The sequence below is a fragment of the Manacus vitellinus genome, unplaced genomic scaffold (genome assembly GCF_001715985.3).
Source record: "Manacus vitellinus isolate BGI_N305 unplaced genomic scaffold, ASM171598v3 scaffold_14_pilon, whole genome shotgun sequence".
Taxonomy (NCBI): Eukaryota; Metazoa; Chordata; class Aves; order Passeriformes; family Pipridae; genus Manacus; species Manacus vitellinus.
The window spans coordinates 13,403,244-13,426,068 of NW_021939063.1; the positions used below are offsets into that span (position 1 = coordinate 13,403,244).

General features: G+C 36.2%; 1 protein-coding gene across 8 annotated transcripts in view; it reads left to right on the forward strand.

Moving 5' to 3' along the window:
• Nucleotides 1–22,825, forward strand: part of ERC2 (ELKS/RAB6-interacting/CAST family member 2) — a 424,893-nt gene that overhangs the window by 357,844 nt on the left and 44,224 nt on the right. For all 8 annotated transcript variants that reach the window (XR_001920133.2, XR_001920134.2, XR_001920135.2 and 5 more), the window contains one exon: nucleotides 8,959–9,149. The gene's annotated coding sequence lies outside the window, so the exon portion shown is untranslated. The remainder of the gene's footprint in view (nucleotides 1–8,958; nucleotides 9,150–22,825) is intronic.

The following is a 22,825-nucleotide window of genomic DNA, read 5'->3' on the forward strand; positions in this document are numbered from 1 at the left end:
TTCATTCATTGCTTCTATGAAAAAATTTATTTACTTGAATTTTGTAGCTGATTTTAATTTACTGATGTTAAAATGAGAAATCCATTGAGGTCTATGTGTGGGATGGAGAACCAGATGGTGAAAACAAAGAGTAGATCTGACATTTTTGACCTGACCATATGCAGTGCTCAGCACTCTTCAAGTCACCTGACTGTGACATCAACAAAAAGTCTCCTTGGAAGTCCATTTGATTTTTTGATCAGATCCATTTCAGAGTAGGGAAGGAAAGCTGGCACGTTTAAAGAATCAAAGCCCTATGTTTAACTATGTTTTAGTTTGCATGGCAGCTCCAGAGGGCACTCAGATTTTGTTCAGAGACTAAGTGATGGGTTTATGCTCCAACGTGCCTTAACAATAAACAAAGCAAACCAAAATGCCTTTGTTTGCTTAGGTGTATGTTAGCAGCACATTAGAAGTGATCCCCAATAAAACCAGGTTTATTTTAAGTGGTGCATACCTGTATTTCGACTGTCTCTCTTAGCAGCTCAGACTTTGCTTCTGCTACTCACAAGCCATCATTAAAGTTGTCTGTAACTTTTGTCTTTTAATACAGCAAATACATATTGCAAGTCAACAAAATGGCTTCATTAAATGGGTACTGAAGTGTAAATTGAAAGTTTGGAAGTTAGAAAGTGCCAGATTCAAAGTAGCTCATATAGTTTTTATTTTGGTGCCCTTTTGGGTAAATGTTACAGCACTTTTCAGTTATACAGCCATTTACTGCCTTTTCTGCAGCACCTCACTGCTATTCCATGCTTGCTTCCTATTATACTAAATTTATTCTTGAGTTGCGTATTAAATGGAACAGCAACTGTGGGAGAGACAAGCAGTTCTGTTATTGGTTAACTTACCTCTATCCATTCTCTTGGTTCAGATTTCTTATGTGCTAAAAAATTGTGTAGACCAAAATATAGTGATTGTGTGAACTTCTGTTAGTTCAGTCATGATCTATCTGAGATGTAGAGAGCACTCTCAGCAAGTTCAGAGCAATGAAAACTCTGCCACCGTGGTAGTTAAAGTATCTGGTCATCAGGAGCAAAACCAGTGGTGAAGCACCAGGTGTGGTTCTGAGTTTTAGGGCAGCTGTAACAGTTTTCTGGGCTGCCAGGAAAAAAGTAATTTTTTCACATCTACAAAGTGAGCAAAATAAAATGTACAATATTACTTTTTAGAGATGTGTCAAATGTAACATATTGAAGTCTACACAACTGTTTAAAAACTGAAAAGGACTATAAAATCCAAAGAACTTTACACAAGTAAGCCTAATGCATTAGAGCAAATGACCAAGACATCTGCAACAAAGACTTTTGAAACTGTGCCCAGTATCTGTGCACCATCTTTTCTCACACAGATAGTAATGCTCTTCTCAAATCACGAAGAAAATGGTGAAAGCAGTTTGTTAGTGTTCTAGAGAGATCTGTATATGGTGATGAGCAGCACAGAGAAGCCCGGGCAAGTTTCAGGGAGATGCTTAGCAAAAGCAGCATTTTAAAACTTTGGTAGTATTGAAAGCAACTGCACTCTGCAAGGAACATTTGTCCTGTGAACAGAATGACACAGACCCTGGAGTGAAAAATGTGTGATCATTAGTTAGAAATGGCCATAATTTATAGACAGCAGGGGGCAGAATTAAGGTTGCAAGGACAGCTATAAACCTGGCATTTCCAAGCATCTGAAGGGCTATTTATGTTCAAACTCAAACACACATGTAAATTTCAATATTTGAATGGTATAGAATTTGTTGCAAATAATATTTTATTTGTGGAAAAAATACGTTACAGTGCACTTGGAAAATAAGTGTGATTGCTCATTTATTACAAAAGTGAATTTATCTAAAAGCTAATTTTAATTAGTTTCAGCTAATGTTCAAGAATTATTGTTTACGCATAAATTGGTCCAGCTTTCTAAAGGGAAAACATCAAACAAATCCTTCCTTGAAAGTTAGACCTCTCTTTCTTACTTTCTGAACTGCAGAAAATACTGCAGATAACTGCAGCTTTTTATTTCCGACCTGACCTTCCACGTTCTGAAACTAATTTGCCATACTGCTTCTCAAAGTCTGCTCAAGGACTTCCTTTAGCAGAGTAATGTGGTTCTTATTAAGTACATCCTATAAGACCCAGGAGGATTGCATGCAAAGAAAATAAGGCGGAAACACAAATGAATTTCCATCCTCCAGTCAGATATATGATATTGATGACCAGGATGGATATGAAAGATATTGTAAAGAAGACAAAGGAAAAGAATTAAAGCAAATGTCTGACAAATTGGCTGCCTTCATATGCAAGGATGACAAGTGGTCTGTACAGCTGAGTAGAAGGCGTGTAGGCATCAAGCCAAATCGTTATATAGTCAACAAGTCTCTTTGAATCACATGGTTCTGTGTAACCCCTATTTTAAATAAGGCCTCACTTTAAATTACATCATCATGAACGACTTAAAAGCCATGAAGTTTTATGTGAAAACTGATAGCTTCTCTTAACTCCAAATGTTTTTTTTCACTGGTGTGATTTTTATATTTTTCCAAGAATAATGAGATATTCTATTAAAGTGAAACTTCTTTAGGAGGTAATTTCCCTAATTTTTAATTAGATGCACCAAATATAATTAATTGTGAAAATAGCAGCTTTAATTTCAAAGCAGTTTCTTCCTTTAGTTAATTGTTTTTCTGTAACATGACAAAATAATGTCACACTAGCATAATTTGATGGAATAATGCATTGAAATAGCTTCAATATACTGTGATCTCTGCAACTTGTGATGTTCTCATTCTAATGTAGATAAATATAGATTTCAGAGGTTCACGAGGCGCTTGGTTGATGAGGAATATTTACCCTCTCTATGCAACTCAGTGTAAGTGTAATTAAGGGAATGGGCTCTGGAATTATCAGTATTTTTAATTTCATTCTTCAGCAAGGTGCAGAATTTAGGTAATCAGGATTCTAATATGATTTTCCTATTAATCTGTTTTAAACCATGAAATCTGATATTTTCACCATGACTAATCCATGAAATTTGTCAACTTTGTCTGTGATTTACACAAGCTCTATTTATAAAGAGAACTTGTTTGAGTCCTAAGGCATGGAATATTATTTCCCAGCATGCTTTTAGTGTCTTTTTACTAACAAGTATAAACAAAATGTGCTCATTGACTATATTATTATTTCAAGATCAGGAGGTAAAACATGAGGAATGTTGAAGAGTATATTCCCCATAGCAGTGTATATTAGTCTTAAGCCATTAAGAAGAAAATTGTCTATCATATCAGAGTTGGTAAGAATGGTTGTGATCATAAAGTTTACCTAAAATAATTGGATAACTTGCTTGTAGATTAAAAACATATGTGATTCTTGTATGTCTTTATGCTGAGGCTTTAGAATTAATTGCTGTCAGCATAAACCAGGCCAAACAAAAATAGATTTGCATCAATTCTTTGTAATAGGAGGGAAAAAAAAGCTTGAATGACAGTGAGGATAACTCTGTTTTGTATTTGGGGGAAAATGGCTGCACAACGTTCACATGCGGGAGTGCAATTTACTATATATGGGAAAGAATAAAGATCCTTTATGTAAATGTAATAACAGGCAAGTAATACCTTCAAAAGGAAAGAAAAAAAGACTCTTGTGTACAGAAACTTTGTCTACTCCAGCTGTCCTCTCTCGCTTGTGGGGGGGAGACATTTGGGGAAAGGCCAAAAGACGGATATTCACAAAGCATCCAATTTTTAGCTCAGCACAATGTCTTAATCAGCTTTTACAGAGCTGCTCTGCTCTGTACCAAACATGCTATAAATGTGCAGCACATCCGTACATGTAAATAAGTCACACTCCCTGTGGTGATGAGAACAAGATGACTGCAGATTTCAATAACAGCACAACGCTGCAGGTAATAGAAAAGCAGCATTGCCTCGTTGTTTTTCAGCTGAGCAGGGGGCTAGAGCAGGAGCTGCTGAATGCCATGGCTGTCTATCCATCATTCCAAATTCCCGATCGTACCTTTTTTATGAAAGATCTCCAGAAATCATAAAAGTTAAGATCACAGATGGGCAACTTGTTGCAAGATCCGTAGACTGGAGCTCGATAGCAAAAACTTGATCTGCTCTGTAATCTGGTCTTTCTGCAGCAGAAATGACCCTAAATCTATTTACATGTCCACCAAATTGTCAAAATACAGTCATGTGATGTGAATTGTCCACTTTGTGGTCAGATTAAAGGTGAGCTTCTGGTCATGCCTGGAGAAAGGCCAGGGAATACCATGCCCTCAGGTGTCTGCTGCAAATGTTCTTATGTGGTTGCCCAAGCCATGGCAGGGGAACTCTGTGCCTTTGGGCTTCTGGTTGGTCTTTTCTCTGTCCTGCTTCCTTAATCTCTCTGTACCTCATGTTTGTGAAGGCACAACTGCCTTTTAAACTGATTTCTGAATGAAAACAGTCAGCTGGATGGTTGATATCTGGAGAAGTGATGAAGTATAAACAAATGCCTGTGAGGTTCCAGAAAGTATAAAGCCATCCCTGATGACAAAGTGAATTCCAAACAGCTACTTACTATTCTTCATGCTGTGATTAGTCTGATGGGGTATTTCTTCCTGCAAACTGCAATTCTCCTGTGGAGCTTCTTGCTACATGATGCTGTGAGTGCCAAAGTTTTTACTGGTATAAAAAAAAGATTTGATGGATTCATGGGGGAGGGAAGGGGGTGGGAAATCCGTCAGGGGCAATATTAAATGCTGAGATACTATTTGCAATGTATAAAATCTGTGCTGTGGAGGTTGCTTAAGCTGGGAGACTGCCCCACCACAGGAGAAGGGGTACTGTGTGAAGGGACCTGAGGTGTGCTCCAGTGTTCTCTAGATCTCTACCAGGCCTCCAGCAGTCACTGCACCACTCAGCAATTCTTGTTTCACAATATGCTGAGAGTCTAGGGGAACTGTGACCTCTACTCCAGGCTGAAATCTGACCTCAGAATTATAATTTATTTCAAACTTACTGAAGTATTTAATCTGAAAGGATATTTTATGGAGGACAGAGAAAAATATGGGGAAGACGTGAATGTTTTACACACAATATTTTGCACTTTCCCAGCTAAAAAGCAATTAAATAAATTTTCTTCTAATTGCTCATAGCATAAGATGGAAAATAAGTGGAATCTCAGCCTTTTAAAAGATATTTTGAAAATAGTATGAGTGAAAAATATATGTTCAGAATTAGAGTCTGATTTAATAAAATCCTATCGAATTTAGAAATCAAAATTTTATATTGATCATCTTTAATATCTCAATATGTCTCTTTACAAATGCAACTGTTTACAACCTTGAAATTTGTCTAATGCTGCTGCTATATGGAATTTATGAATAACTAATGAGGTTACATGGATTCTGTTACTCATTCTGGGTATCCTGGATATATATTTGGAGCTAATATTTTTATGTATATTTAATGTAATATACATAGAATTGCTCAGGGCAGAATTAAAGCTGTGTCCAACTATGAAAGCTCTTTGCTTTATCTGTTTACTGAATCATTAAGCAAATACTACCGTGTTTCCTGCATTTAGGCTCTTAAAATTATTGTCTTTATGTTAGAAATAATTCTGTTCTACGCGATTAACGTGACGTGTTCGTATAAGACAAAATGGTCTTCAGTGTAAATTAGGCCTACAGAATTTACCTCAATGTGTGTTGCTTATGAGATTTCTTCAGCAGGGCCTTTTCCTAAGGCATACATTTATCAGCTGAAATCTTGATTGTTTTGCCTGTATTATGTCACTCACGTCTGGCAAGAACAGCATCCTGCTGTTTGTGAAGCTGACCTCCTGCTGCTATTTAGCCACTTGTAGGATTCTATCCCAATTCCTCTAATCCACTCTGTTTCAATAGCACCATATTTGGGCTCCTTCACAGATTCTTTTGCTACTCTGTTTGGGATGCTCTATGAGCTGAATTAGAATTTTAATGTTCCGTTCAAAACAGAAGGAACCTTTTTGTTAAATGAGAACATAAGGAATAATCTCCTCCGCTCCCTTGGACAGAATTTCTACACATGCACTAAATTATTTTCCTTCAAACTTTTGTCCAGAAGTTTGGGGCACTATTTCAATATATTGGCTTACTTTGTATAAATCAGATCCAATTTGAGGTTTAATGTTGCAGTAAGGCCTGCTACCACCTTAAGTTGTTTCTTTCCTGTTGTAACTCCTCATTCAGAGTTCAGTGCTCCTTGTTTCCATTATGTCAAGGGTTTACTGAAATCTTTTCAAGCTCCTTGTGCAAGTCAGGCCTAATTAAAGCAGAGAACTGAAAGGACTCCAAAAATGGTGTTAGAAGTGACACCAAAGCACAAAGTGCACTGTAGGTATTTTTGCCATACTTACAAGAAGTCAGCAAAGATTTGCATTTGTATTTTTCCAGCAGCTATTTTCTGATCCCCACATAAAACAAGGTTTAGAGAAAACAACTTAAAGCTTGACTGGTGTATATATGTATACACATCTATATCTATATGTGTTGTCTGTTCCTTTACTTCACAGCTGAGCTTATTAACTTTGCGAGATCTATTTGTAGCTAAGATAGCAATTGGAAAAAAATGGGATAGCAAAACATGATCCTTTTTAACACAGAGCTTCTAGGCTTACACTTGCCTTAAGAATTGTTCTTTAGATAATGGGATTTAGTTTATTGAAAATAAAAAGAATGTGGTTAAATTATAATTTTAATTTTATTCTGTAAAAAGGAAGAAGTTCCTTGGACACACTCTAATACTGCTTGAGTCTTTGTTGTACAGTTTAAAAAAAATCTTCAGTGCAGTATATATAACCCTAAGTGTATAAAGAGAAAAAAGACATCATGAAGGTGAAACATATTTCAACAACTTCACAAAATGTCTCTCACTTGTACCAAACTTCCCATTCTGGAAAATTCAGAATGTTTTTTAGAGTTCTGTTGTCTAAAGTTCCCTCAAGGTGCTGGATCATCATTGGCAGGAGCCACTCTGCCAAGACCTGATGAGAAACACCACCCCATGGATGGGGTTAGGGTTGCAAGAGGAAGCTGGAAAAGACAACAGCTACAGCAGGGGAAGGAAAAAGGCTTCAGAAAGTGAAGGTGAAACAGGGAGAGAGGTAGTAAGGTATGGGAAGAGGCAGAGGAAACCATACTGAAGAAAGAAATGGGACAAAGAAAATGTATTATATGACCTCCTTTCTTGCATTTAGAAAGGAATATGTATATATGATTTGTTCACAAATGTGTTAACGTTTTTAATGATGGCAACATATAGGAAAGACACTTAAAAACTTTTATCAAGGGATTTATTCTAATACAAAATGAAGAGGTTTGTAAGTGATCCATCTATGCAGTATCAGTGTGAAGACTTGTGGTTCTGCTGCTCCTTCTCTGTTTGTACTTTAAAATTAATTGAAAGCCTCATTGTTTTGTTTAAACTGTGAAAGCTTCCAAGGTCAATGAGTGAGGTAATTGACCTGCCTGTTGTAGGACAAAAATATGTATGTTAAATTGCATAATTAGTTTTAATTACATAATTATGGTGTTTAATGTGGGGGGGTCAAAGGTTACTATTACATTTAGAAGTCATGGCAAGAAACACAAAAATAAGCAACATAGTTTAATTCTGTGTTTCTTTGCGTTTTAAAAAAAGGGTCCACTGTGATCTATCCTTGACCTTGGATATTTGATGATTATAACAAATAATATATTGCTGTTACACTTTTTGGAATCATAGAGACACCTTTGTAAATGACTAAGTGACTTTACCAAAGACTTCATTTAGGTTTAGAGTACACAAAAGTTAATCAACAGTGGGAACTCAACTGACAGCAATTTAATCTGATTGGGTAAGGTAATTACATGATTACCAGGAGTGTTTATATATGGAGAAGGATATTTTTATTGGAAAAAACCCTAATTGCTTTCTTACCAAGAAGAGAAAAAAACAAACAAATTTGTTGTAGCAGGTTAAGAGGACATCCTTCATTCCTTGAAACAGCTTCTTTTCATATTTTAGTGACAAAATGAGCTCATAATTCTTTGAAAATTTGTACTGGGATTATGTTATGAGTTCCTCTGTTTCTGGACTTGAAATAATGCCATCAATATCTTGTTTTATTTAAGCAGCTCATTGATTATATGTCTATTGTGTGATAGCCTAAAGATGTCACAATGCTTGTAATTCATTATCTCTTTTACTGTGTGTAAACACTGTTGCTTAAATACAGGTTGATTTCAGCAAACTGAAACCTAAAGGTCCATTATACTAATGGATATTTCTGTGAAGGAGGGCAGTATTTGTTTTTCCATGATGGTAAAAAAAAAAAAAAGGACACAATGTAAAAGATAGGGAGATAAAAGACGGTCTTCCTACATGTTAGAAGAAAAAGTATCACTTTAGGTTCTCTGAGTGGTCCTTCAGAATATGCTCTTTCATTCTGTTGACAATGAACGGAGTGCTGGGAGATGTATCTTCATTAACAAACATTAACCTCTGTGCTTACCTCCCTGAAGTGCACTGCAGAGTAGAATCCCATTTGGCTAATAAATACTGGCTTGCTCCAAAGCCTGTTGAAGGTATGGGCCAGGCCTGGCCTTGGCACTTCGTAGACCGGTGTTAGATGCCAAAAAAAAGAAATTGAAACTTATAACTTCATATCTCATCAGTAACTATTGAACATATTCTGCCAATGGAAATGGGGCAAAATCCTCCAAAGTCTGACTTCTAAGGAATTGAAAGTTAATGAACTAGATATTAAATAAGAAATTAATGATTTTTTGAAATGAAATATAACTTTATGGGAAGAAGTTCTCTGACATGTTCCATGTTATAAAAATAGCTTGTTCTTCCTTGTGCTAGTTTTTACCTAATAAGTGCTTTAGAAAATATTACAATTTTGAATTGTTTTTCTAAACCAGATGATCCAGTCACTGTTGGAGGCACATAGCCACGGCAAAATCTCATGCTGTACATTGATCACCTGTCCAACCTTTGCCTAGAGTGTGATCCCCAGTTCCTTCAAGAGATCCATCTTTACCTGTCTATAAAGAAGAAGAGGAGGAGGGAGACATCTGGGATATTCAAGTATCAAAGTTTAACACCAGAGCAGGTTGAATCTTGATTTATATTATTCTCTATGTGTGTTGCTAGTATTGACTTGGATATTTGGCTGAAGATTTTTTTTTCAGTAATTATATAGTATGCTCTAAAGTTTTACCAGTGTTAAAGCATTTTTGTTTAAACTGCGTGTGCATTTGTCACAGTTCCGTGGCGTGAATCCAAAGTTGCTCTGCTGTTAAGGAAGGCAGCTAATACTGAACATGCCTGGCAGTCTGTATCTCTCTTGAACATATGCTGGCCACAGAGACTAAAATGGCTTGTTTCAAACTGTTCAGTGTACTGCAGTTGTAGCATTCCGTGTTTAGCACACAACTAAGTCCAGGTCCCCAGCAGATGCACTGTTTCATTCACTTGTTAAACTCACTTTTTACTCTTCCTCTTCCATTTCCAAGAGGACTTTGATATCCCCAAAAAGCCAAGGTTTCTCTTACTGTCCTAAGGACTGCCCCTTTAGGAGTCTAGCACAGCCCACACACAAACCTGGAATATGTCCAACTTGTTCTTTGAGCAGAATGTGAACCTCTGACCTCCTGGGCCTCCGGCAAGAGTGCTGCCTACTGAGCCACCAATACCCAGGCCATCAATAAGTTTTAAATGCCAGTTGCAGACTTCACAGAGATAATGACTTCAGTGTGTAAAGGTTTTGTTGTGGAGGCTGCAGTCTCACATATGGCGTGACAGAGTAAATATGCTAAAACCATAGAGAGCTGTTGCATAACTTGCCTTGATATAACAGTTTTTGTAATATTTTTCAAGGCATGGAATATTATTTAAAGGGACCCTGTTATGTAGGCTTAGGCCCAAAATGAAGCTATTATGAAAAGAATGTTTAGCAAAACCAGAAATATGTCCATGAAATTGTTGGAGTGGGAATTTCAGGGTAACCCTGCTTGGATTTAAAGTCGCCTGCATGACATTGCACTGTTGTGCTAGGGAATGAGAACCAGCAAATGAAAATACCATTAAGTGAGAATCAGAAACTGAGAAGAATAAAGATGTTAGAAGGCTATTACTATTATTGCAACTTTTTGAAGATCTTACCGCATCCTGAGAAAGATGAGGTGAAAAAGCTCATTCCAATGTAGTGATTCAAAGCACCATTATTGACACAGGTAAAAACATGTATTTGCATTTTGATAGTATTTTTAACCTGATCACAAGTAAGTTCTTGTATTCTATGTACTTATAAAGGAAAATGAATATGAAATAAGCTTTCAGGTTTTTGGCCAATTTCAGTTTTATTGATGTTCTCTATTTAAAATTTAGCATTAAAAGCATGCAATACATATGTTGATGTTTGCAGTACTCAAATTGATAAATGTGATTATGCAAAAGGTTATTTATGGACTTGGATCAGGAAGGAAAACATGGCCACATTCAAGCTAAGACTTACATTATGGAAAGGCTGTTAGATAAATTGCATGAACCTTCTATGGAGCAAAGGCCAGAACCCAGGACTCCTTTTCCCAGCTGAGTCCCCAGATCACTAGGCTACAGACTCTTGCTCCCTCTTGTGTTCTTTCTCTGGCCCACTGAATCTTGAATTATTTTCTGTACAATGATAGCGCTTCAATAGGAGAACATTGATATATCCCAACCTTTGTCCCAGCATTTACCACAGCCTGCAGCTGACTGACTCGAACATTCCACTAAAAGACATTGCTCTGAGTCCTAGACCAAAGAAGGAAAGGGACCTGGGGATTTGGGTCCTGGGATGGGTAGTGCTGCTGCTAGACTGTGAATGACTGTTCCTGTACCATTTTAGAAAGAAATAGCACCTGAGGAATTCTGTAGGAAACCCACCTGGTTGGTGTTTATGAGGTTGGCTTAGGCTGGCTTTGAGAGCACCTGGTGGATCAAACTCCTCAGATCACCTGTGCAGGGGTGGGTTTCATTCCTAGCTCCCTGTCAGGCTTAAACATAAGCTGAGCTGTGAGATGCTCTGCCCTGGCCGGGCCAGTAAACTCTGGCCATCACAGAGATGCAGCTGCTGGGTCTGGCCCATCTTGCCATCAAAAATTGTATTGTCTTTAGAGAATAGAATCTCCAGGATGAGGTAAGGGCCTTCAGGATCACCATTTTGGCTAGACATGCCTAAATTCTCCTCATGACCCATTTTGAATTCCCATATTTTTAGGCTTGTAATTAGTTTATTTTAATTTAACAAGTCCTTTGAATGTAGAACTGAGAGATTTTTATGAATCTGTTTTTCAAACATAAGTTAAGTTTTAAAGAATGTGTTGTAATTAAACAAGATGACAGGAAGAATTTGTGGTTCAAAAGTGCATTGACAGTGTGTTTTGAAGCTTTAAAAAGTGAAATTGCTTTAAATGTGTTAATGCTGTTCAGGCAATTGTGTAGAGCAGTGTCTGTTAGATCTGGTCTCAGGAATAGTTAACTAAAATAACTGCATTGCAGATCTCAGGAATAGTTAACTAAATTAACTGCATTGCAGTTATAACACAAATATTTGCCAAAATTGCTGACTTAATTCCTAGACTCTTTTTCTTTTTTTTTTTTTGCCACATGTGTGTTTTTTATGAAGTCCTGCAGTGCAGGTCCTTATTCATGCAAATGCATTTATCTGCCTCAGTGGAATATTCTGGTGAGTAAGCCAATGTCTGAGATCAACTAGGATGAGTCTGGTTTTCTTTTTAATAGAAATGCTAATTTTCAAAATGACATCTGTGAATTATTTTTAGTCTGAAGAGCTACAGACAGCATAAAAATAGAACAGTGGATTTCCTTGGCAATTCTTTTATTATTGTTTCTACCTGTTTAAAACACTGGAGGAATAATGTGCTTCATTACACGTTGCTTTTCTGGCAGTAGATGTATCACCTAGTTTGGTATCCAAATGTCAACTATTGCTGCTTTGTAATATGGTGAATTGGAGTGATGGAGTTGGGAATAGAAACTTATATTTGTGACAGGCTGCTGGTTTTAAAGACAAGTCTTTTTCTGCCTCTTTAGTATCATTGCAATGAAGGTTTATATATAGTAGGATAGCACTCAGAAGTAGAAGGATGCAATCTGTGTCCTAGTTGTTCATTGAGTTCATTTGGCGGCATTTGTGTTTCCGTGCACATTCCCTGTCTCATAATCTGACTTTAGAAGGGCTACCATTTGCACAATTTAACATTATGTCTCCTTCCACAGTGAACAGAAGTTAAGCTGATAAAGATTTTAAATCAACATCATATTAATGATTTTGTGTGCATGGGCACCTACTTGTGTAGGGAACTTCTTAGCATCGTGTTGAATTAATTGCTTTAAAGTGTTTGTTAATATGTTAAAGCAGGTCCTTAGATACCAGTGTGATGAATTTGGGCTAAATAACTAAGAAACCACTGTAATAACCCACGTAATGGCAGACAAGGATAGAGAATACTGAATGAAAACCAGAATGGAAAAATTGAATAGGACAGTGGAGAAACCAAACATTTCTACAGAAAACTATGACTTGATAGAGTGGTAAACTTGGGAGGTGAGTAAAGGTCTCCAAAAATGAATAAATAAAAAGTATGGATAAACCATATTACATGATTCTAGCAGATTTGAATCAGTGTAATTTGGGAAGGCCTGCATGAGGTAGTTACAGTAATTAAAAGTTGTGATCAATAGGAATTTTGATGGAGTCAGATAATAGTCAAACATGAGCCCAGCTATAGCAGGCTTGTAGTTCAAATCACATGAAAATTGCTATTTCATTTGGGAACAGCATATTTTCAAGATTACAGATTGGAAGGGTAAAAGTAAATCACAGTAAATATGACTCATGTTAGTTAAAGGCCTTATCCTCCCAGCTATAAAAATTGTAAACTTCATTGTCAGTTAGGAAAAAAAAAAAAGAAAAAGTATGAATGCTGTTGTGTTTTCCCTCAATCAATTTTAAATGAAAACATTTTAAATTTTATTATGTATTTTGTTTTTTTTTTTTTATAGAAGTGGTTCATTGATGGATGATTAGTAGCAATGATTCCCCAGCCTCGAATCATTTGGTATCTTGAACAGGAAAAGATTGCATGGCATAGCCTTAGTGTCTCCTCTTTAGTGTTGCCAGAAAGAAAAAAAGCTTGTTTACAAGTGTCTGAATTTTTTTATATTTGCTCTTGGAAATACTGAAACTAATAGAGAAATTTTCAAGTTGGCAGTGTTTTCGATAGAAACGGTTGCTTTATCAAACCTCTCTCATGTCAAGGGTAGTTTAAAGAAATTTCCTTTAGAAAACTTTAATTTCAAATAGCAAATAACTAATTTATTGGAAATGGAACTGCTCAACAAGAAACCGTGAGAGAAATCTGCATTACAATACCCAGAGCCTAATAGTTAGGGCATTATCCTTTAAGACATGCGACTTTGGTTCAATTTCCTTTTCTGAATCCAGCTGAATAGAGACTTAAATCCAGCTGAATATCTAATGCATCCAAGGCAACTGTCTTTACCACTGGACTATTGTCTGTAATAGGTTGGGTATCTCTGCTTTTGTGAAAATTGTGAAAGGATTTGTCCTAATACTAACAAGACCTTTCTGAAATCTTCAGAATTCTTATAGGCTAGGAAAGAACCTTTGTGCTTAGCTTTATTTGTAACCCCCAGGCTCTGAAGAAATGCCTGTAATAATCATTATTTTATATATTCATACCAGGCAACATTTGTTAATCTGGACTCTAAACCAAATCTCAATCTCAGACTCCATATAGAACTGTCTTTCCATGCCTCTGGTTATTCCTGTCAGCTGTCTCAGGTTTTTCTGTTTTTCCTATATCCATACTTTTAACAGTTCAACCAAACCTGCCCAGAAGTAGTACTGGGGATATAACAGCAATGAATACAATGGCATTTTTCAATATAGTCTTCTCTCTGTGTTTTTGCACACTACACTTTATTATGACAAGCTGAACTCAGTGGTGATCACTGTGGAAGATGCTTCTAGTTGAAATGTCCATTTACTGAAAAATATATTCCCAAACCTCTGGAAAGTAATTTGACAGTGGTTGAGATATTGTTTTGTAGTATGCAGTCAGTGATGGATTCCATGAAACTAGAGGAATCGGGATTGTTTGGTGGCCTGTCAGAGTGTAGGTATTCTTCTGGGATTACCAAAAGGGATCAGTTACCTTGGTAATGTGTCCACCAATATTTATTGTGTCTATTCCTTTACACAGGCTAACAAACATTCATCACGTGGGAATGTTGGTCATGATCAACTTGAGCTGAATTTAAATTGATGACCTAAAGGTTAAAGTCTCTGTATCCCATTACCTCTCCCTTGGGCTGTCCAATCTCCCTACAACTGGGTTAAACACCATTTTTAATATATCAGTGTCTTTGGATGAAGAGCAGTCTTTAGGAGTGCTGATCTGTTAAATACCATTGATGGCCTGTTTTTTTTAAAAAAAGAAACCCTACAAAAACCCTCAAACAAACAAAAAAACCCCAACTAAATTCAATATGACTTTTGCAGCTTGTCAATACTTGCTGAAGAAGGTTCTGAACAAGTATTCAGTTGCTGGACTAATAACTTCACCAGCCTGTTAGATAGCTTTAATCCAGTCATATGGGAACATAATGCAGTGTAGCAGCCCAGTGAAACATGAAACTATGAGAACAGCTGAATAAATTTAAACACATTTTTGAACATTCTAACCTTTGTCATAAAAATCTGATAATGTAGAAGAAAAACTAATAACACTTCCTTTTGGTTTTGTTATTCTGTACAGTAGTTGAGAAGACAACATTTCTTGTGGCTGCTGACTTGAAAGAAGTAGTGACAATTTCTAACAGTACTTTTTGCCCCATACGAAGTCTAGTCTTTCCCACTCATTAAGGAATGAATCTGGTTTCTGTTTTATTCAATACTGTATATACATCTCACCCATAAATATTTAAACTAAGTAAATATAGAATCTTAAACATGGAATATGCTTTCATTCTAAACTGGTGGCTGTGGGGGAAGGTAAAAATATATTATTCAAAGATCAGTGGTCCCTTTGGAAGAGAGAAAAAAAAAAGTGTTTGGTGCTTGCTGTAGGGCAGCAAACTTTTTACCAGATTATACCTATATTGTTATAAAGTTCAGACTATAAAGGATCTATAGGAAAGGGTTTGCAGATACTCACTTCAAAAACACATGGCTAGTATTCAGCCCCTATATCTGGGGCTAATTTAATTCTTCTTCTCCATTCAAAGTGCCTCACTCCTGCCTACAAATGCAGAACAGATTCCCTGGTAATTTTCTTTCTTGGAAGTACCGTCATTTTATTCCTAACAGGGAATAGCATGAAATGGAAATACATTTATGACTCTACTTTAAAAACAAACACCGAACAAAATAAAAGCAGGGATAATATGAAAGATAGTTCCATAACAAATTGATGCAGAAAAATGCAGAAATTTGAAGCATATTGAAAAATACACAACTGATATTTTCACCGGGAAGATTTCCTTCAGCAAACCGATTTTTGGAAACTGTGTAATGTGGCATACCTAGAGTACTTAATTAATTTTGGCCAAACTGGTAATGCAAATTCATGGTTTTAATTTGATCCATGCGAGCAAAGTTCAGTCCATGTCTAGGTATGCAGCAGGCCTAGATCCTACTCTTAAGAGGGTTGTAAAAATAAAGTTTTATTAAACTGAATATGATGGGTAGTGGACATTTGTGCTTTACAGTGTTATGACTGTGTGACTCCTATGTGTATCCCTCACTCTTCGTTCATATGTGTTGTACACTTTAAAATGCTGAGGGATACTGAAGGTTGCATCCTAAGGCACAGTCCTGCTTAGGCTTTCTTGAGAAAAGACAAGCTCTTGGTTATGTTTTGGAGTCTATGGTTCAAGGTGTAGCTTGTATAGGTAGCTGAGGAGTTGGACCAGCCTCTTCAGTAAAGTCTGAAACCTTTTCTGGGTAATACCTTGTTAAAATGTAAAATAAGCTTTGATTATAAAAGGTGTCTTCTATGAACAAAGAAAGTTATAAATATAACACTTTGCACTTACAAGGCAAAATCAGATCAAACCTCAAAACAGAAATGGAAAGTAGATAATATTTTATTATGCATCATAGATATATTTAATTCACTGATCAAAATGCATCTCCTTTGTTGATTTTGATGAGGTCACAGAAGTGATTTAAAGAAAAAAAATGCTCCCTTTATTTTAATTTATTTTTAGGCGTAGACCAAGTACCTGAACTGGACCAGTGGTACAGACTAAATGTAGCTCAATTTAGTATTGCTTCTCTTTTTTTAGGTGACAGAAACAGGAGAGTAGAACAGTATTTTTCACAAGATTCAGTGGCTGTTGTTGACCTTTTTATGTTAAATGTATACTCACGGAAATCAATGGCAAAAACTTTATTGATTTCTAAAAGAAAGATTGGGATATGTTAGTTTTGCCTTCTGTAATTAGCATAATAAAGACTTTTTTTGGTGTAGAGTTTTTTAAACAACTTGGTTTGGAGCTACCCTTTCAAGCTCTGGTGGTTGAAGTGTTATAGTAATGAATCCTCAATTCAAAGATGATTTCTTAGGAGTGTGGCTTTGTTCTACAGTGCAGACTGATGGATACAGGGAGGACAAAACCTTTTTTTGGTCTTAGATCAATACTGTCATGAGCATGCAAATACTTGTGTATGTTGCCACAGCTCCCATAGAAGCACCATTCACACACTGGTTCTTTTTCCCCACTTTGATTATCTGTACTGGCCCACAAATTCAGTCTGTGTTGGCACAGAGCCCTGGAAAATCAAGACAGACAGAAACTGTCCTGTCATGTCTCTCTGTGCTTTTATTTTCCAACTCTTCAAACTGTCTGTCTGAAATTCTCCTCCTCAGCTATGTGGTTACTCTAAGTACTTCAATTTACTAAATTTCTTAAGTGAATCTAGGCCTCTGAGCTCCAAGTACCATTTTCATATGAACATAAACATTTTTTTTTCTCTTTGTGGGCATCTTAACTCTGCTGTGCAGAATGAAGTACAGTCCCTTTGTCTGTAGTTGTAATGTACTTCATCGGTTTCCAGAAGACAATAACTTGCTTTATTCCCATTTTATAAGGATTAATTATACTCAGAGAAAGCGCTCAAATAGCAAACAGAAAAGGAAACCAGATGTTGCAGAGTTATTTAACCAGTGTTATTTGCAGACAAATATTTAAGCTATGTGATTTAATTTTTCGTGGAACCTTTAGAAGCTGGCTAGTGAGTGAATAAAACATCCAAAGTATACGTGAAAATATACTTTACCTGATGGTATCATTTTTTCACCTAACTATTACAGGTAAATACTTTATCAGTTCTTGGCAACAAATTTGCAAAAGTATTTGATTAGAACAGGAACAATCCCCAAGGCATATTGTGTACAGAGTCATAATTTATAAATAGGCTTTTGTTGCACAAGGCACAGTTGCACATTTCCAACAGTTTCAGTTTTCTGTGCACTAATGAAATGGTACAGTGATAAACCTTTGTGCAAATTTGGATTCTACATCTATAAGAAAAACAAAATAATGAATGTTTAGAACAAGCAAGTGAATTCATCATCTGAACACAAATATTTAATTGTGTTTCAACAAGAGCAAGCTTCACTTCTGGAAATGGTGTTTTGCCAAACAGACGAGGGCAATTTCTCTTACAGCAATGGTTTGTATAGGCAGTTAAAGGCATATTTAAAAGTTAGCATATGTTCCTAAAACTGATCTGTCTGTTTTAACTAATTTTCATACCATTTAGAACCTATAAGATTTGTAAGGCCTAGTTCTAAAGTATAGAAGCTTCCTGTTCTGGGCATTATAGGACGAACGAGAATATCAGTTTCATAATTTCTACATTCTTGACATCCAAGAAATTCTGAACCATGGTATCTCCCCAAATTTGTCTTTCAGCTTTCTTCTTGAACACGTAGAGCTTGTCTTCTGTCAACCACTCCCATCAAAGAAAATGTCCCTCATGTCATTAATAGAAATTATCTAAATGACGAATGTTGCAGTATTCCAGTTACTAATATCTCAACACTTGCATCAAATTCAACTTTGGCTTCCTAATGCAAGGAAGTACCTTATCCCTGTTTTCCCAGATTTGCTCTTTTAATATTTTGCATCCAGCATTTCAATGTCTCCTTTCTTAGAGCCTCTAGTGGTTCTTCATCCTCCTATGTAGTATTTCTGCTGTGATCTCCTTTCTCTTTACAACCTTTTCCAGCTACAATATTCCTTCCAGGCTTTCAGGTTCATTTGATATATTTACAAGCCTATCTCCAGCCCCTTTTCCCTTCTTTCCTCATTAGTAACCTGCAGGGTCTTCAAGCTCTTTTTTTCCAGACTTAAAAGCTGACTTTCCCAGGTTACATCATTTGCTCCTGCCTCTCCTGCCTTTTCCTACTGATCTCCAGTGGCACAAAGCTTCTGTAACAGTTGTGTTACAGGAACTTTCACTGTTCTCTTCTGACCTTACAATTTCCTGTTATTTGGTCTGTGAAAGTGCTCGACCTGATGGACTTTGCACTGAGAATAATCAGGAAAAAGAAATTATGTAGTTTCTCTCATCAGAGATGATAATAATCTGTTCCTGTTTTTATAATACCATTTCCTGTTTATGGGAACCCATTATAGCTGACAGGTTATTGCAGAGAGGCATCATTCTTAAATGTGCATGCATCTTAAGAAGTTTGTGCATTATTTTTTTTTTACTATATGCAAGGATTGTTTGCTTTATGTAACTATTTCTCCTGTCTAAAAGTAACTTGCAGAAAGTGATGATAAATGTTAAATGGTTCTTGTAAAACTCTTAAATTGACAGTCTTGAAATTTAGCAAAACTCTGATGTTTTCATTAGATCCCAGCACTGAGGAATGTCCGGTTTTCATCAGAACAGGGTCCTTTAGTTCTGTAAAAGTCTAAATACCCTACCCTTGGGAGATATTTTACTGTCACCTGCTCCTGAATTGAAAATTATGTGTTCAGCCAAAAGTTGGGTGTGTTTTTTTGGTTTGTAAGACAGGAATCTTTATTTTTTTCTTTAACAGACATCTTTGATGTGGGACAGAATCCCTTCAATTTGAAATAAATCAAAGCCTGAGAACCTATTAAACAACCCTTGAGTTTAAATATATCCAGTTCTAGATAACCAGAAAATGTTCCTTCCTGCCCTCATTCTTTCTTTCTCTATTAAAGATGTGTAGATTTTCAGACAAACAGTTCTGTTGGCTACTTCATGAGCTTCTAATCACTGGTACTTTTGTTTTTATTGAATAAAAGTGTAGTGCTAGATAAATTTATTTAGAAAACGTTCTGAGTATGAATATCTAAAAATATTTATCTTAAATAACAGAGGTACAGCCATCAAAGTCAGTAAGTTAATGTCATTCAGCATAAAATAGAATTAAAGGGAGAATGTTTCTTGTCTTACCTGAACATTTAACAGAAGGAATTTAACTCATAATGTCAGAAACCCCTTAAAACTGTATGGAGCAAATACAGCCTTGATTTACTTATGTGTAGATAAGAACTGTTGTCACATTCACCAAGCTGCATTTGGCTTATGCCTGAACATGAACTTTTTTTTTTTTTTTTAATAATACCCTCTTTATCTAGAAGATGTATAAGATGTAGGGCCAAATCAGATTTTGCTTGAAAAGAATGAAGGAATGCATAAATAAATGCATTAGTACCTAGTTGAACCATATTGTTTTGAATTCTGTAGGGTTTTTTTCTAAATAATAATCGAGAATATTAGCAGGCAAGCTCTTCCAGTAGATATGGTTCTTCAGGGTGGAAAAGGAACATGAGGCAAATATTATGAGATTAGAAAAAAAACAACTTTGAAAAGAACCAGAGACAGAAAAGAGGAAACAAATCTTAAGGTGTTTTACATTTATTTTCTTAATCCTTGTACAGCCAAGACACCCCAAAACAAAAACCCTACAGAAAGCTTATGGAAACTTGAGGTGTATTGTAACTCTGAAAATCTTACAGTATACATCTTAAAGCAGAAAAAGAATGTGTGCAGGTATTTTTTAATATCTTGGAATATTCTGTCCAGGAACCTGTGGAATCACAACAGTTGGTGTATTACCCAGATTTTTCTCATCGCTGATGGCAAGGCACAACACAGCACTACACATCCATGTCCTCCTCAGCTCCACTGAAAGAAAAAGCTCCCAGTCCCTCTCTACTAAATCTGGCCTCTTGAATGCATTTCTGGTATGTCATACGTGGCATTACGTTGAGCTCTGACTTTCCTTGGTATCTCCAGTAGTTATGCATTCTGTCTCCAGGTCTGTTCTCTGCTGGCAGTGTAGTTGATTCCATGATATGGGCTCTTATAACTGTGGCCTCATAGGCTGCACTGAGGAATTTCTTAAACATGTGCCATTTACTTGTGACATGTGTGAAAATTACAGATAGACGGAGAAAAATGCTTCTCTGCTGTCCCTTTTGTTGCTTTCTTCGCTGTGTTTCAGAGTCATTTGGGCTCTCAGTCTTCCCAGTGGTACAGTCCTCTTTTATTTTTCTGTCTTCCATTATGTTGGGGAGCATGTTATCTATTCAGAAACAGCTTATAACGCTTTTTCCGCTTCTTTTCTTCCCCCATTTTTTTTTTCACTTCTGACACTGTAAATAACTTCATTGCTTAGTCTTTGTTTTTAAAACAATAAATAATTCTGTTTTCAATATATGCTGCCCTACTGGCATAGGGCTGTGCATTATCAGTGGCTTTTTGATGCAGCAGCAGAAACCTAAACATTAGGCAACTCTTCCTGATATTAGAAAAATACCAATTAAAGAATGCTGATCAAGGAAGACCTAATTAGCAAAGGTCTCATATGTAACTAAGATGTATTACAGATTTATCTTTCTGCCTTCCCTCCCCTTCAGATTGCAGACATAGATATAAAACTTAAATTGTCTCAAGGTGCAAAGTGATCTGCAGAGTGAGCTGTGTGTCTAAGAATATCCATGGATTTGATAGCCACAGCATAACATAATACTCTGTAATTCTGGACAGAGATGAAGAGCATTCCTACTTGCCTAGTTAACAGAGTTGCTGTGAAACCACGTCCTCATGTCTTTGAACATGAAGTATAAGGAAAAATCCTACTTAAAGGATTTTTACCCTAGTCTTGATCAATTATTTGCTACGGTAACTCAGAAATGAGAAAGTATAAGAAAAATATATCTACTTTATCCCATGCTCAAAATACTGATCAGATGTTGAACAAATAAGTATAACTTGTTTTTTTCTTTATATATTATGAATTTATAATGTCAAAAAGTGTGGGGAAAATGTTTAATACTAAAATGTATATGACATCTCTTTCTGTGAGTACTATGGAGTTTACCTACAAAAATAGCAGGTCTCAAATGATTATGTGTTAGGTTGCTTTTCATATAAAAGAAGTATCTACTCAACCCACCTATGGACCAAGAGATCATTTCATTGTATATGATGCAAATATATATAGTATTTATGACCCTGAAATTGTAAAATCATGGGTTTGAATATGTAAATAAGGTTCGTATGTTTGTGTGTGTAGTAAGCAAGGGTGATTTGTATTTGTGTGTTTGTATTTGTGTGTGTGTATACAGACATGTTCATTTTGTTAAGCAAGCTTAGACACTACTGTGCAAAGATCTGTCAAAACTTGCTTCTGGGTTCCAATCCTGTTTACAGCCTCTGGGCCTTATTTTAATGTAAATAACAAAGTGGGGGGGAGTGGGGCTGGGGGGGGAGGGAAGAGATCTCCACTAGAATTCCTTATTTAGAGCATTTTTCACACAGATTTAGTAATCTGGTAAACTTATTCCCATAATGGACAGCAGTGAACAGGAAATAGCTGATGTGTCTGCTACCAGTTTGACAACTGTTGTTTTATTGAATCGTGGTGTCTAGATGTCTAATCCAGAACTTGCCCTGTAGTGATTTTTGTAAGATATTCAAATTTCCTAGGATTTAATTTTTTTTCCCTGGTGTTGACTGTATTTATTTACTTTTTTTTTTTTATCTATATGTCTCTATTTTTCTGGTTTTGCTTTCTGTTATTTATTCAGAACTTCAGCACCTCTCCTTATCCTTGTATTGAGAGATTGAGTATTCCTATAGAGAACTTATAGAGTCCATTTTATATGTATACACCCATATAGGAATCTCTCTGATCACTGAAACCTTGTATCTTCCAGACAATATTATACTCCTCATGACCTGACTATAAAATCAAGGTTTCAATGGTAGCTACAATTTGAATTTGGTAATAGTGTCTAAGAGTATGAAATGAGGTTCTAGTGAAAGATACTATCTGCTCTTCTTCCAGACAGTTATTACTCTGGAACGCTCAGGTTCTTTAAAAGCAAAGTCATGGAGTGATTTTTCTATGTGCTGTTGTTATACTTCTAGTAAATTCAGGTTATGAAGATACTAGGAAAGGCTGGCACATTGGTAAGTAGGCTGGTGATAGTGGTAGGAGGACTTACCTACTCTAAATATTTGCATGTGCTGTAGGTCTACCAGTTTGTAAGAACACAAAAATTCCTTCTATTTGAGTAACTGTTTGGTACTGTGTCATCTTAAGCAAAATTTTCAGTAATGAGTATTTATTCAATACAGGATGTGCAGAAATGTTTGATCAGTTAGACCTAAGCCATTTAACTTGCATATCTTAAATACGA